This window comes from Leptosomus discolor, chromosome 8 (genome assembly GCF_034619465.1).
Source record: "Leptosomus discolor isolate bLepDis1 chromosome 8, bLepDis1.hap2, whole genome shotgun sequence".
Taxonomy (NCBI): Eukaryota; Metazoa; Chordata; class Aves; order Leptosomiformes; family Leptosomidae; genus Leptosomus; species Leptosomus discolor.
In genome coordinates, this window is record NC_141398.1 from 44,799,901 (window position 1) to 44,817,047 (window position 17,147).

A 17,147-nucleotide genomic window follows, 5' to 3' on the forward strand; every position below is an offset into this window, starting at 1 on the left:
GAATATCCTTGTAACCTGAGCTTGCGCACAAGTATGTAGGACTGGGTGTTTAGGTAGGTACTATGTAGTAAGCTCATCTTGTGGGAGTGTGGCAAGGTGAGCTGATGGCATCCGATACAGTCAAAACAACCTTCCTGGGAACATACTATATACCATGTCCTGCAGCTGCTAACAGTGTCTAGGCAGTTGTCTAGCTTCAGTATCATATCTACAGGTTAGACTGGCTATGGATTTTCCACTGAGCAGCTGGGGAGCTGGGAAGGCTACCTGTAGGCATGAGCTATCTGTACTTCCAACTTCATTTTCCTGATTAAATTGACATAGAGCTTTCCTCAGTGTCCTGTCAGTTTAAATACTGAATGTGATGCTCCTGGATTGTCATTTCATGTAAAAAAAAGTCTTCTTTCACACAGTTTCTTTCAAAATCTCTCTTGGTCTCAAAACAACACTGTTTTATGTACTGGGTTGGAGGAAAAGACACAAAAATTGCCTTCGTCTCCTGTGTAATGTGTGTGATTGTGGTTGCTGTGTTCCAGCTTTGGTCCTAATATATTTCAAAATGATATTTCTCTAGTGATACACTGAAAAAAAAAAAAAAAAATTACATTCCAGCCAGGCACACTCAACTTTTTTTAAAGGTGCTTAAAATGAGGAAATAATTATATTTATGACTACTTCACCATAACCAAGCAAAATGGCAGTGAAGTAAATGACAATATTGCCATGTGTGCTCTTAACACACTTGTACTGTTCATGTGCTGTTATATGAGACACTGATATTTGCATCCACATGAACTAGCAGTGCTTGCAGTGTATTTACTTATGACAAGAAAAAATAATTGATAAAGGTAAATATTAGAAGGCTGTTTCAGTTACTTGACTTTCCAGTTTGTTCTATGTTTGTTGGTAGAGCAGACAATGATAAACTGTGGGCTGAGGTTTAAAGGTACTCACTGGGCACTGGAAACAAAAAAACCCACCAAAACAATTTCAAAATCTTAGCATTAACCACAAGTCCAGTTTGCTGAATGTTCATATGTGAATCCAACTTTGAGTCAAACAGGAAATACTGATACAAATCTTATGAAATTAAATTAAGTGCCATTTTTTCCAACGTGTTCTTTAATAGTGTGTGCTGCTAGTACAAATCATGTTAAAAAGGCTCTGGAGCAAAGAGTTTGGGTAAAAGTTGGAAGTGTGGTATGTGGTTATTATTACAAATTTGGTCAGGGAAGAGTGGCTGGATTGGACTTGGATTGACAGGGAGTGAGCACACCATGTTAGTACGCAGGGCATCAGTTCACAGTCAGTATTGCATAGAACATGCCAATGCTTTTTTTTGGTCCCCCAGGAAAGATGTAGGAGGACGTGATGAGAGGCAGTTGTGAACGAGCATTCTTTGACAAAGGTCAGATGCAATTGTTTGCCATCTGCCCTTTGCCAAGTGGGTTGTATTTAATCTCAGCCATCATCTTTAGCAAGCTGTACCAGGGAACTGTATGACATACTGTGATAACAGTATCTTCAGCTACACCTCTCTGACATGCTAGGCTATCCTTTCAGGTTGCAAATAAAATATTTTGAACAAAAATCACAGGTAGGAAAAAGTTTCCATTAAATTAAATCAGTACGTTTATTATTCAGCCTATCATAAATACAAAAGTAATAACAGATTTCAGCATTCACCATAAATTCCTTGCAAAACTGGTATAAAGAAAACATTTTACAGCTGCACGAAGTATGTCACTCATCCAGCCCAGTGGTAACAAGAGTAAATACAGCTCAGAATCGTATTATCCAACGTGAGAAACAAAGAATTCTTTCATAAACTTGCCTAATTAGTCCAACTAACGTACATGTTCAAAGTCTAGGTATTAGCCAGATATACATGTACTATTATACTCTAAGAATTTTGCAGAAGAATGACAGGATTATTTTTTTAAAGGAAACTAAACATAAGACTTGGATACTTACCATTGACGTTTTGTTTTTATTTTGAAAAGACTGAGAATAAAAGCTTGATCCTTTTGTCTTTTACATGCTTGACTACTGTTGATTTTACATTAAGCCAATGGACCTATTTATGGGAGTACTTAGGATACCAGAAGTTGGTGCCTGTAGTTCCTGTTAATGATTATTATTGTGTGAACAAATGCAATGAATTGTGGAGTTCAAACAGATAATTACATTTCAACTTATGCACTGAATCCTTCAGTCAGACCAATATCTGATAAGAAATCTGTGAATAGTACTTCCATTAATATAATCATAGTAACTATGTGGATAGGTGCTTTTCTATCCTGCTGTGAAGCTAAATAAGCATCTTCTGTTCCAGATACTCTTGGAACTCAGCTTGGGCCTTGATAATGAAGTGTAGGTCCAAACTTTGCCAAGAGCTGTGATCGTTTGCAATCTCAGAAATGCTGAGGTTGTGATCTAGATCCATTCTTGCTCAGAAACACACTCCTGTTTTGCTCCTCCTGGAGGGCATTATGGCACCAACTTGCTCAGTGAGTCAAGAGACCCATTTTAACCTTCTGTCAGTGTCACAATGACATTGCAGTGCCCATCTCCCATGGGCATGATTTTGTGATGGTTTCCAAACATGTACTTTATTGACAGCATCCTTTTTATCTATGATTATGTGGTGGTTTCGTGGTTGTCACCAGGATTTCATTGGCAGAGTCCGTGTATACTTGCTGTCCTCATAAAATACTCAGGTAAGAAGGGGGCTATTTGTGATCAAAGCTGACTTTACAGATTTCCTTTCAATAATTTGGTTTCCCCTAAAAACAGATCAAAGAAGTTTTTCTTTATAACAATGTTTAAAGGGTAGCAACTTGGCATTCTTCTTGACTCTCACCTTTCTGCATAAATTTCTGAGTGGATTAAGCTAGTCATGTCTCTTGAGAAAAATACATCCCCAGGAACCTCAGACTACGTGGTTTCAGCATCACTTTTCATCTCTTTGTAAGGCAGAATTTCAAGGAAAGCCTCAGTGACCTGTCTGGTTACTAGTTTCATATAGACGGCTTTAAACTAGGTTCGAAGGGGAAGGGGACAAAACAAGGCCCACCAGTGATGACAAGAGGAAATGGCCTCAAGTTGCACCAGAGGAGGTTTAGATTGGACATTAGGAAAAATTTCTTTACCAAAAGAGTGGTCAAACATTGGAACAGGCTGCCCAGGGAAGTGGTGGACTCACCATCCCTGGAGGTGTTCAAAAAACGTGTAGGTGTGGCACTTGTAGACATGGTTTAGTGGGCATGGTGGTGTTGGGTTGATGGTTGGACTTGATGATCTTAGAGGTCTTTTCTGACCTAATGATTCTATGATTCTATATACTTATTTATATCCTACAAAGCCAGACACAGTCATTGGTCTTGGCCACCTCTCTCTGTACCTTATGAGCCATGCTACCTAAATGCTGTCCCTATACTCTGTGTCTGACTGTTCTCCCATCCGACAGTCTGACAGCTTGAATCAATGAAGATGAGGAAGATATTGTGAACTCACGCTGTTTATTTAATAGGTGAATATAGATTTAATTAACATCTTATTCTTGAAGACTTGGAAGCATATTGTTAGCCCTTATGGAAATGCCCTTCCAAACATCCTCTGTGCTGCTTGATGCTTTACTGTGATCAATTTAACATATGAAAATATTATAGAACCTAGACTCAAGGGGATTATTGCATTTTATAAAAACCTCACTGTATTTCTAACTCCAAATAAGATTGTGGTCCCAGCGACAGAGTAACAGTTCATGGTAGGACGCATCATGGACAAATAATTTAACCAAGTATCATCTTACATACACAGAGAATGACAGTGAGCATTTGGAATAAACTACCAGAAGCAGCAACAGTAATAACAATTGTTTCAGGAAAGTTACACAAATGTGTGGAAGAATAAAGTAAATCTGCTAACTCTAAAAATGTTCCAGGTGTAGACTAGGCACAGACTTTGGTCTCCTTTTATGTTAAAATTTTCTGATCTTTGTCTGAGAGACTAAAGCATATATTCAATCAAACTTACTGCACTAAATCTGCTATATGGTTTATCTTGAGTTTTAACTTCAAAGTGGTTTTACCTATGAGGAAACTGATTGTTCCTCTGTAATTGAAAGAGGAAGAAATTATTTTCGGAGTATGAAGATAACAAAACCTGTTTTACTATAACATGACATACATGTTGTAATTTATATGCATTGGCTCAGGTTCTCCTGCTTACCTGGCATGGTGCACTTTTCTTGTATGCATGTAACCTTCAGAGGGTGGAAAAATCCCTTTTAGGAGGAGGACAAACTTACATTATTACCGAAGGAAAAGAATCCATAGATATGGTGGTGTGATTCAGAGGTCAAATTCAGTTTCTGCCTTTCATGTGATATAAGACACTCATCCATAACTCTTGCAGTTCATGAAGATGCTGGAAATTATCTCAAAATAGGTGTTGAGAAGAGAAGAAAGGCAAGTTGAAATGAAGCAAATAGTTTATTTCATCTAACTAAATTTTTAACTTATAGTCTCTGACTTTTCCTGGGTTTTATTGTATTGCCTGAATGGGCAGCAAATCATATTTCAAGACATTTTAGAACACTTGATTATCTGTGTTCCTGCAAGTTGTGAATCCAGAGATTGAAGCTGTTGCATTACAGCTTATTTCAGCATTGCATTGTCATTGGTAAAAGACACTGCAGACACAGCATGTAGGTGGTAGAAAAACTTTGGTGTGTAAAATAGAGTTCCTATTTTAAGAGCAGGGAGCAGGTTGTTTTTCTGTTAGAGAAGAGCTTTATGCCTTCAAAACAGCTTTCATTAGAATAGGTTTGATTGACTGTGAGTCTCTTTCATTATTTTTTCTCTAGTTCTCGTATAGTCAAAGATCAATTGATGTCACACCTACCTGTTTAAAAGTCATGAGAAAATCTCTACAGATTGCAGCTAGAATTACAGCCTGCCACAAACTGCCTCATATTCAAGAATGTAATGGTTAATAAGAACCCCAGTGTTCATTCTAGCACAAGCTGAACTTGAGCTTCTCGAAATATTTTTTACAATAACTAGAAAGAAACTTGAAAAACGTGGGATTTGCAAAAGTAGTCTGATCAGCCTGGAAATACTAATGTCTGCTTTGCAGGATGAGAAACAAATTGTTCATGAACAATCATGGTGCAGTAATATTTAAAATATTACTCTTATTTTCTTCTGTTTATAAGGACAAATATCTGCCAAAACAATATCTGATTGGTAGGTGTTAGCTGCTTAGTAATGCTCAACTGTAGCGTTTGGTGTCAGAGGACAAAAGCTCCCAGAGTGTATATGAATTGCCAGTGATGTTTAGGTGACCTAAGTTTAACAGCTTTAGCACTAGCTCTGTAAATGAAGGAAAAACAAACAAAAAAATACCTCAGGCTGTGCATTAGCTGCCAAATCAGCAGAACTGTGGTTATTTCAGCAAGTTTTTTTTAAGTTGTTAAAGTTATTTGTGTACTGAGCATTAATTCTCATGCAAATGAACAACACAAGCCATTCCACATAGAAAGAAAATGAAGTTGGTGTAAAAACTGTTCCCATGGTGCAGCTCCTGTCACTGAGTACCAGTGACTGTGCAGGTAGATTAAGTAAAACCAAACTGACTTTTTATTAATGCTCACAGACATTGCAATGTAAATGTGGAGCTATTGTCTGTCTTCCTCACACACAACTGATTTTAAAAACGTGTTGAACAACTCAGAGATTGTCTCCTCATATTGAAACTCATTATGAGGTCAAGTGGTAGGAGGTCATCCAAAATGTTTTCTAGCAAAGTACATAGACAGCATAGCATTAACTATTGAGAAATAGGAAATAAGTTTAGAAAAAGAAGATTCTCTAGAATAGGAAGGGAAGAAAACCATTATGCAGCTACACAGCAATAGAGGGCTTCATCCTGTGATGTTGCATGTCGACTTGGTCAGGGTCAGGCCCAGAGCTGCTCAGCTCACAGCTTCCTTGCCTGTTAACAGTCTGGTGTTGCACCCCAGAGAAGTATTGAATCGAATCTGTGAATGGTTGCAGTTGTTGAGCAGAAATGCCTTTCAAAGTGTTTGGCCGTCCTATGCTATGCTGTGCTATACTAGGCAGGTTATATAGACTGTTAAATAAAAGTCAGAACCATGTCGCCCCATCAAAGAATTTTCTCTACTGCCTCTAGGATACCTTACAGAAACTTTTCTCCTTGTCTATGAGGCCTCAGTAGTGCAACAGGTGTGTAGAGATACTACCAGGTATCTGAGGAAAAAAAAGGAGATTCCTTTTTAAAATTAGGTAGGTGTGACTTCGAAGGTTTTGTCTTGTTCTCACCAGGAATCAGGCTGCAGTACTATATGTAACTACTCAAGTTATTGGTGTGTGTTCCAGGTTACAGAAGGTCTCAGCTGAGGTTAGGGAAAATCGTTTTAGCACCTACTGTATAAGTATATGTGACTATTCTAATTAGATAGATGTTAAATTATATTCAAATTTAGCTGTTTAATACGAAAACTATTATTAAGGAACATTCCTTCATGTTCTAAATGAATGATTGAGTGTGTCATTAATTTATTTTGTGGCAGCAACGTGACTAGGGGAAGAAATTCTAGGTGACTGTTTGGATAGTAACTACAGAGATTTAAGATTTGATTGACAATCAAAATTTCGGTTAACCAGAAAGAACTGAAGAAAGAGTCTAATCACTGACAGACAAAATCCATTTGCTTCAACATATGAAACAAATGTGTCTTTGTTATAAAAAGGAACATTTTGTTGATTTCTAAAGTATTCAAAATAACAGTTTTAGAGAATCTAATGGTTTTTTATGTTTAGGCACCATGAAATTGATTGTTCTGAATGCCTTGAAAATGTAATCATGTGAATAACTATACACATACTGTTAGTTCTATTAATTTTGAAGAATTACTTACATACACACAGTTATAATTTTCTTCTATTATGAAAAGTTATCCTGTATCATGCAGCTGGAGCCTGTCACACTCTCCTATTCATGCAAAGACCACGTAAGACAATTGTGAGGTTTGGCCTGCAGCACGGAAAGGCTTTTCCCAAAGTCCACTTGCCCAAGTTTTGCTGTAGGATCACCTTTAGTTGCAGTTTAAGGCCACTGAGCAACCATCCTTTCTCCCACCTCTGACACCTAAGGGCTAAAGCTTTTCCCTGAGCAGGCTGGTTCTTGGCATTTACATTACCACTGTCCCTCTGCAGAAGGGCTGTCATATCCCCCGCCCTGGGAGGCTGCTGTTTGCTCTGAAGTACCTGAGTTTTGGTGCTTGCTAGTTTGGTCTCCCATGATAATTCCTTCTTGGCTATTTGGTATTCCTGTCTGAAGTGACCTATGTTGCTGATCTTCCTACAACTTCACTGACCGTAATTTAAGATTTTCTTTTCATAATTAACAAAAAGCTATTTTCTATTATTGTGGAGTCATACTGTATTCTCAACTACAGTGGTACTGCACCCTCAGAGTACATTCACTCTCATAGTGATGATGTATTTTTATCATGCATAAATATCAACTGATATTGAAACATGAAAATCTTGTCATACTTGTAACTTCAGTTCAAAGATGAATCTTACCTTTGGTTTATGGCTGAAATATTAGCCACATTTTCTTCTGAAAGTGTATCAACTTCCGAGTACTACCTATCAATACCAAGACCATATAAAAAGCTAAAAATCTGATTACCAAATCAAACTCTTTATTTTTGATATCTGAGGTTTTCTGGGATTACAGACAAGAACTAAATATATTCAATGTCTGTCACATAATTCTGACTCTGCAGTTTACTGCTCTTAGAAAGCTTCCTCATGTGTCCAGAATTGATTTTAATTTCGTTTTCCCGGTGGAGTACTGTTCCAACTCAGGAATTGTAATGTCCTGGCAGTTAATGAGGCTTACAAGGGAAAAATAAAAAAAAAAAAAAAAAAGAGGTTTACTACTTCTTTGTTAGGATTCAGTCTCTTTGAGACTAACTCTGCTTTGCAACTCCGATTAATTTAGGATTGACTCCTCTGCAGACTATCACGGGGAGCAGAACTGCATCTCTTATTTTGGTCAAAGTCAAGGATAAAAACTTTCTAAAATTGTTTTAATAATAAAGTTGAAGATAATAGAGGTTTTCTATCTCTTCTTTTAATAAAGGTCATCTTCTAGCTGAGGTTTCTTTTAAGATGTGTTAAAAAAACCAAGAGCTGGAAATAAGCTAAGTTAATATGTAAGGGTCCAAGCAGATGAATTAGCAACGAGTATGCTAATGTGCAGTTGCACTGGCCACTATGTAGAAACTGAGTTAGGAGCAGTATCTTTGTTCAACAAATTTAAGTGCATTGTACTCTTCCATTTGCAGAACATTTGCAGTGAGTGAAATCCACTGTGTGCCAGGGGTCAGCGCAACTTAGTCACCCCTTAATTCCCACCTCAGTTCTGCTTTGAAGGCATGGGTAATCTTCAGTGCTTGTGCTAACATACTGCCCATGGGTAAACCCCCTGCCCACTGCAGCAGCTCCAGGGGCTTGTTACAGCATGTCTTACTTTGCCAAAAGTGACTCTAGAATTCTGTCCCAGTGCTTAGCAATCAGTACAGCCTAAGCTTAGTTTTCAGCAGCAGAAATAAAATGATTCAGGCGTAATGCAAGTTGTGGTACTGGGCAGGGTGAAGGGGACTTTTCTTACTCTCAACTTGGGTTCTACCATCTGGCCACCAGTCAGAAAATGTGCTAATATGTATTTAGATGTAATGTGCTGAACTGATGGCAAAATTATAATCAAATCATAACCTGTTAGCACCTGTGGAACCTTGTCAATGAAGAGTTAGAAAAGGAACCAGAGGGATCTGGAACTGGATCCCAAGCTGTACCCAGTTCAGTAGGAAGGAAAGGACATGGGGGAGCAGACAAAGTCTATATATTCTCATAAGCACAGCTTTGACCTTCTTAAGAACTGCTTTACAGGGCTTTCCAATATACAGTGGATCCTATGAGTAATGCTAGAGGCCAGGCAGGTCCTGTGCTTTGTATGTGGCTGAAAAGTGCTGGCAACCTGGCGTTGGAAGGCACTTACATACAATAGCATTTCAAACTGTTCACCTGTTGTGAAATTATCATAACGAAGTCCTCTAGAGAAAGTTCATTAGAATGCTGCTCAGCTGCTGTCAACAATATTCCAGCAAGTGTAATTATATTTCTCTAGGACCATTACTACATAATTATGCATCTGGATTGTATTTGCACAATATTGGGAGATGCGTTTTAGTGTGTTGAGTGTTTGAACTTAATTTGACAACTTTTCTCTTTGAGAAGTTCAGTATTGATGTGAGTAAATTAGAACTGTTAACAACAAAAAAAAAAAAATTCAGGTTAGATCTGAAATGCACAAATGCAAATATTTGATCCAGGTACACATTGCTGCTTACAAGAGGGATACACTATCAAAATGTTTACTGCAGTCTGTTGAAAGATGGCAATCTGGTTTTACATAATCTGTATATGAGACCAGAGATGAAAACTTAGTGCTAACATCCTCAAAACCTCCCTGGAAGACTTGAGAGTGTGTTGATTCTGTAGATAGCACATAAATGATCAGAAGAATAATAGACTGCAAAAAGAGATGCCTTGCAGGCTGATGAAAAAAACCCCAATTTTATTTTTCAGGAATGGATTGGAAATAAGAACACTATTATGACCTCTGTCAAGCTTTTACTGAGATACAGGGGTAGCACCATTAAGAAAAAATTGGAGTGCAGAAGACAGAGTGGATAAACTCCTTTGAAGTATTTCATACTACAGTTTTAACTTGCAAGTAAATTTCTCAAATCAGCTGTAGGAAGATATTGATTAAAAATACAATTGGAACATATCCCTCATTGTGCATCTAGGCTCCTAGACTTTAATGTGTACCACATCAGCAAGATCATCTTACTTAATTTATTTTACATTAGAGGGAAAGGGGCAAATTTCATTCAAATCTACAGTCACAGGGACTTCTAAGTAATATTACGAAGCTTAGACATTGTACTCAGTAACAATTCCCATCATCTTCAAGGGGACAGACCCAAGTTGCTTTGAGACCCTTTAGAAAAAATATATATTGTATATGCAAATGTTCTAAACTAGTTTCGTGTAGTTTCAGAAGGTCCCTGAACCAGCCCACAATATTTGCCAGACACACTGATTTGAAGTTGCTTTTTAGCATGCACGACTTAATTCAGTTTGGCTAATGAGTATTTTGAACTTGTCTTGATTACAAAGGTGATTGCTAAATTTATCCAAAACTTTCATCAGTCGGTGGTAGTTTGCCTGATCAGAGAGTGAAATAACATTCCCTGGTACCAGCACATTTGTTATATAGCAGTAATTTCCTCCCCCGACGTTGGACGATAGCACTGTCTGATACATTCAGGTTCTAGACAAAAAATTATCAAAAGCCATACATTTTGCTCAAAACTTCATATTTAAATTCAAATCACAGCAACATCTGGTTAAACTGGTAGGGTAGTAAATAAAACAAGGGTTCAATACCAACTCCAGCCATCAAAATATCTAATCACCTTAGCAGATGAGTGGATTAATTGAACACTGCATAAAACACTAAACATTTTCTTCTGTTACTCATTCACTGATTCACCTTGAGGGTAGGATAAGTGGTGGATTAACCTCAACTTAATTTGTTCCTTTTTAGACCCCATACTTGGAAAGAGCCTTACTGTATTCACTCAGCAATTTACTCACTGGCCAACACCTTACCCTTTCAAAGGACTGACAGCTTTTCAGAATTTATAAAAATATCTACTGTGTCATATAGACCTCTATACTCTGGAGGTGTTAACATGTCTGGTTGTTTTGTGATAGTAAACTTACTTTATAGTTTGCCCTTGATGTCAGACTTCTTAAAACTAACAAAACTACATATTACTAGCTGAAGTTTGGGAGTAAGTATTTTCAAAATATTTCTGGTGGTGTGTTGTGTCAGCTAAAAGAGAAAGTACACCACCAGTATCTTGGAAGGCAGTTTCCATGAACCTGTTCGGTGGAGTTAGCAGAGTGCCGCAGCTGGCTATCTTATCTCATTTTACAAAACAGTGACTTAACTTTGTCATTTGCTACAGTAGCCAAAGCAAATAAACATTGGTCATGCTGTGGAACATCAGGGTTTAAAGTCACTGAAACTTACTACAGTGTGTTCCAGAAGGTATACCAGCCAATTTCCCTAGAATATACATACTGCCAAGGGTAAAGCCATGGGGGTTTTAGTCACTGGAGATCTGTATAATGTACTGAATGAGCAGGAAGTCCTGTAGCCTGTCTGAACTCATAGGAGAAGCAGATTTCCTAACTGGTATCTCTGAGAGAATTCATGAATGTCTTTGGGTAAACAAAGGATTCTAGTGACATCAGTATATCTTATCTGATACATATTTGAAGTTACATTTTAAGACTTGCTTTCCTTGCCAAAGACTGGTCAATAAATAAAACCACGTTATGCGTATCATTCAAATCATAATTAACTGCCCTGTATTCTCTAAGCATGAATGATCAGTTAATTAGTCTATGCCTTTGCTAGAAATCTCAGTTGATCACTTATTTTACGAAAAAATAATCCATTGGTGAACATTTTTCTTTTGAAAGTTATAAATTAAAATCAGTGGACCCCGTTAAGTGCAGCTTCAGAAATTAATATGAAATATAGTGCTTTTTCATAAGGGTTGAGAACCAGATTTAAAAGCATATTGGTGTTTGTGCACAGCGGGCAATAATGATCCATTATCCTGCAAGCAGAGGAGCTAGCAGCAACACATAAATAAGAAGCAATTGGACCATCTGCTTTGATTTCTGTAGCATCCCCAGAGGATGTGAGCAGGAGCTGACACTTCTCTCCATCTGCCCTTACATTATCAATTACAGTTAAATTATGCTGCATGCTACAAGGCTGGCAGATATGGATTGTAGATTGTGGCACCTGAAAAATATAGAAGAAAATACATATGTTGCAAGCCAGCTGTTTATTTACAAGTTCTTGACATTTTCCCTTGCTTTCTTTGATGCCTTTTCTAAAGCTTCTAAGAGACATCTCAGCTTAGTGTGAAACAGAGAAGAAATTAGGTGTAACAGTATAGCACCATGCACAAAATATTCCAGTTCCCTGTTTTATGGTTGAATCCTGAATGGAGCACAAAGCATCAGGTAGAGCAGATTTTAAATTTTGAAAAAATAAGTTCTGAGTACGTCTGGGTCAGCTGCTCTAGCTGTTTATAAAGCATGTTGGAGCAGGAGGGGCAATGCACCCTGTACATTTTTTGTAGCTTAGAAAGCACATGTAAAACTAACTTTTATGAAATGTTAAGTGTTTATGAAAGCCCTGGGAGTGGTGGAAGCTGGAACTGAGGGCCACATTGCTGTATGCTGCAAGCAAGTGCTCTGTTGAAGTGTCTTACCGCAGCCCATAGGAATGCTGCTCCCTTTCGACCAGGGATAATTTTGTTGTAAGTTCATTCAATTTTCGACCTGTTTGATGGATGGTTGCCAGTCGTGCTGAATTGCGTTTTGGTTTCGTGGGATGGTATTCTGGCCATCGAAGCTGACATATGAACACTACTTAACAACTTTCCTTTTACCCTGACTGCAATTGGAAGCCTGGCACATTCATCAATTGCACTAGCCAGTTAACCAAGGGATGCTCCGAGGCAAACGGAGTCCAAACTTTGAACATTGTGTCTTTCTCATAGTTTCTAACGCTACTCCTTGCATTTTCAATATCATTAGCTCTCTCATTAAACAAAGCCTTTAGCAAGTACTACAAAATAATAAAATTGATTACATATGTTTTAATAGCGTCTTGCCAGTGCTGTCTGATCAGTACAGGCTATTAGAATACTGCACAAGACAGAAGCAAACAGGAAAAAAAAAAAAAAAAGACTCTGAAAAGACCAAGGGAATGCTTGAACACAAAGTAGCAAATAGCATGCGTCAGAGGAGCTTAAAAAAAGGGACTTATCTGCATTACAACTGCTTGTTATAATAAGGAATTTAAAGGTGCTTTCTCTTCCCGAAATTCCAGCAGAGGACTGTCATGGGTGAGCTTTGTGATTTGCAGAAAGGAAGGATGGGCTGTCTTGCTATATATGGGCTATATTCTTATAGTGTTACAAATGCATATATTTTACTTATTTTGCATTTCCTTACTGGCAGCATTTGGGAAGAGCATGTATTGCAGGCTCTGCCTCCTGTGTTTTACTCTCTAGGACCTTCTGGAGGCCATTCCACCCTCTCTGAAGCGAAGGGGTTTTGTTACCTCCAGTCTAGAAAGCAAAATAGTTTGCTCCCTGGTTCTCTTCCCTGAGTCCTCCAAGGACTGTCCTTTCCTTTTTTCATTGTTTCTTGCAGCTGTGTGGTTTTGTACCTGCCTCATTATGCTATGGCTTCTTCTCCCTGAATTTGCCTTTTGAAGGTTATGTTGACAAGCCCACTTTTCCAGGAGGGAAAACATGGTTCTTACTGGCTTCACACCTGCTCCTCTCCACGCGTATTAAAATGATAATATTCCTCTCTATTGCAAAGTGATTTATCAGGTGAGGGATACGAGAACTGTCCTTGGATAACAAAACACAAAGCCCTACTCAGGATCCCAAGATACAAGCAAAGTTGCTTTATTTCCTCATTGAAGTGGAATTTATCAATATGTTTTTAACGGCATATGTTGGTATCTGTCTTGAGCCTGCCTGCTTCAGCAATGTTGTTATCCTTGGCATGGACTTGTAGGAAATTCTCTCTTTATCAGCCTACTGTTACTGAATATGCCCTTGGAGAGGCCAGACTTTCCCTCCACTTCTGGCTGCAAAGCCCAGACTAAAGCAGCAAACTCCAGGTCCATTAATGTAGTTGTTGATAGAGCTTTAAAATTCTTGTGAAATGAATTTTCTGTGAAAAAGACTCTCCCATTCTTCAGGACTTTATTCTGTGTGTTTATGCTAGCTTTATGCTAACCTGAGAGTTTCTGTGTGTTTGTCTCCATCTGGCCACATGTTTATGCCGGCCTGCGTAGAAGACTAAATTGTGTTACTCACAAGCGCCTGGGATACTTGGATGTGACGTTAAAGATAATATATGTTTTGAAAACATCGACCTACAAGACTTGTCCAAACGATATAAAATGATTGTGATGGAAAAGGTTTGACTTTAAAGGAAAATGTCTTAAAATTAATTGAAATTGTCTCAGGTTCCAGACTTACACTATTATTATTGAACAATCCTTTTTTGCTGTTTTGTTTCGATGAAAGCTCAGGATTTGTTTTCTTCCCTTTTTGAGGGGGGAGGGGGAAATCAGAACAGCTCTGTAGTGACATGCGTTGTCTGAATTCTACAACTAACCCACATCTTGCAGCACCTTTGTAGCAAACTGACTTAAAAATGTTGGATTTATCCATTGAGCAATGGTGAGAGTTAGAAGCCTGTAAAATAGAAAAGAGCAGCCAAAAAGCCTCAAGTAAGTCAAACACATTTCACATTCTGGAGATAGGTCACAATAAGCCATCGATTAGAATATATGTGAAATCATGAAATTTTTTGCTTCCTTAGTCATCACTTATAATAAAATATTTTTTCTACCAGTTCTATGAAGTAGGCTTTCAATTTGCATGTTTATGTACAGCAGATAACTAGTGAAAGACATTAGTTTTCTAGTTTACATATGTGGTCCATAAAACTAGAGTTACTAGCTCAGTGGGTAATTATTTCTATGAAATTATTATAATAGCTTTGAACAAGGATTTACATTACTATGGTAAAATAAGTAACAGTTATGTATATTATATTTCATTTTTCAGCAGCAAAGTTTGTGTTTTGAAAGATTGTCCCTCAGAAATTATATATCTTTTGGACAGGAAGGGGCAATAAATGAATGCGCATATTGTTTACACTTACATTATACAGAACAATGCGAGTTGTGAATCTGTAACTTAGCTAAAAACTCACTGAAGACAGAAAAATGAATTTGTCGTCTTTTTAAAGAGCTTTTGATGAGGTGCTTCGTTCAGGTTATTAATCAGATAATCTTAAAATGGGTATTTTGTCCAATAAATTGTAAGATGTTTTGTAAATTATGGAAGGCAAATTCTTTCTCTGTTTAAGCCCAGAATGGAGGTTCAAATGCTGCAAATATTGTATAATGTCTCTGTGATATGCTGTAATAAGAAGGTCTCTAAGAAAGGCTTCAAAACTGCCTTAATAAAGCTTAGTGAAAAATAAGGCTTTTAAGGCAAGAGCTGTCCCAGGCCTTTTCACACTGCTAACTCTCAATGATCGGAAGTTGCCTAAATCCAAATGCTTTCAAGTTCACTTCTGGCATCAAGCTTTGAAATCTTTGACCTGAGAAATCAGGTTCTTGCTTTTTGCCAGAACTGGCCCCTTACAAAGCAGTGCTGAAGCACCAGAAAAACAGGGAGGGGAACAGCTTTAAGTCCATAAAGATGGAATATAAAAGAGTCCAAACTGACAACTGTCAATATAAAAATATTCTGTGGTTGATAACAAATAGTTCAATTTCTGACAACCTAGGGACCTCTCTGGCTAGCAAAGAGAAAGCCAGGCTCCCCACAGACACCAGACCCCTTGGCAGACCACCTGAATGGGATGTCTCAGTCCTTGGGTGTCGTGGGTGGTACCAGACATGTGACTCAGTGTTGGAGCTTGTAGAGTGTTGGCCTTCCTACATTCATCGGGTGCTTTTAGGGTCCTAGCTCATTATAAACTGTCAGAGAGCTGTAAATTCCTTTCCCAGGCAACTCTGAAATGTTTTTAGTTTTAACTGGAATGTAACAAAATGTCAAATCCTGGTATCCTTCATAAAATGGAAATAACTGTCTACCTGTCTCAGCTCAAGGAGTAAAGGGTTTATTTTCACTTAAGATTACCGTCTCCCTCCCCTCCTCTTCTGTTTTTTTCACACAAATTAATTCAAGTAATGCATATGTTTCTAATAGCTTTTGATACAGCAAATGGCAGAAGTGGTAGATACTGTCAGTTCCTGTCCATCTAAACTTGCATGTCTGGAAAAAGCTGGATACAGCCACTTAAAGATGCTAATAAATAATTTTCTTTTAGTTCAACAAGTGTCCAGTGCATTTTCAGGGTAAGAGTAGAACTGAAAGGTACAGTTTCTAAATCTGTGCTAACTGCGTTAATAGTGCCTTTTGTATTTCCATTGCTCTTAACTCTGAATTCTCTCTCATGTCAATAGCCTACTTTTTAAAAAGTCTACTAATTAAATAAATAATTTTGTAGCATGTGAAAGTCCTTGTATTTAATTTGATGGGATGGGAAGCTGCATCTCCCCCTTAACGTCTAATTAACATGGAGACTATCTTCTCTGATGAGTTCATAAGCTGTTCACAGACAGTTGGGATGTAGCAACTTTGCAAGACACTGTTTAAAGATCTCTGACATCTGAGAAAGCCACAAAATCCAATAATCCTACTTTCAGAACTCCAGGGTGTCCTCTGAGATCAATCTCATATCTAAACATCACATAAAGGGAGTGCATTGCGTTATAGACTGGTTTCTATTGAACACCAAGTAAGAAGCAGCATTAAACATTCTTGAAGAGCTTTTACCAGGGGAATAGAAAAGGTTGTCAAATTCTGAAAATTTTACCCATGATTAAAGCAGTACTATGAAAATTTTTACATTTTTAACAAAGGTCAGCTTATCCTCTGTAGAGCTCTCTTGAGAGTATCCAGCAAATAATGGCTGAAAATAAAGTTGAGCAGCTTTCGTGTTTATCTGTGTGCATGAACAGAGCTGGCATTAATTCTCTTGTCTCTAATCACCGTGCTATCACGTCAAATATCCTTTCAAGTAGTCTTGGGTTCTGGTTTCAGTTGTGCTTTTGGTCTACATACATTTAGATAAAATTTCAAGGCAGTTTTAAATAAAATGAAACGGTCTGAAAAAGGTTATGTTGTATTCGTAATGTATGGATGTTCTCATTATCCTTGTGTGTGTTTTCTTACATACTCAGGCCACTCATATTCAATCTGCCATGCTGATATTTCACAGTGTATTTTTTCGTAGTGTTATAAGTGGATCTGAGCATTAAAGACCTTTATACCTGCTCTG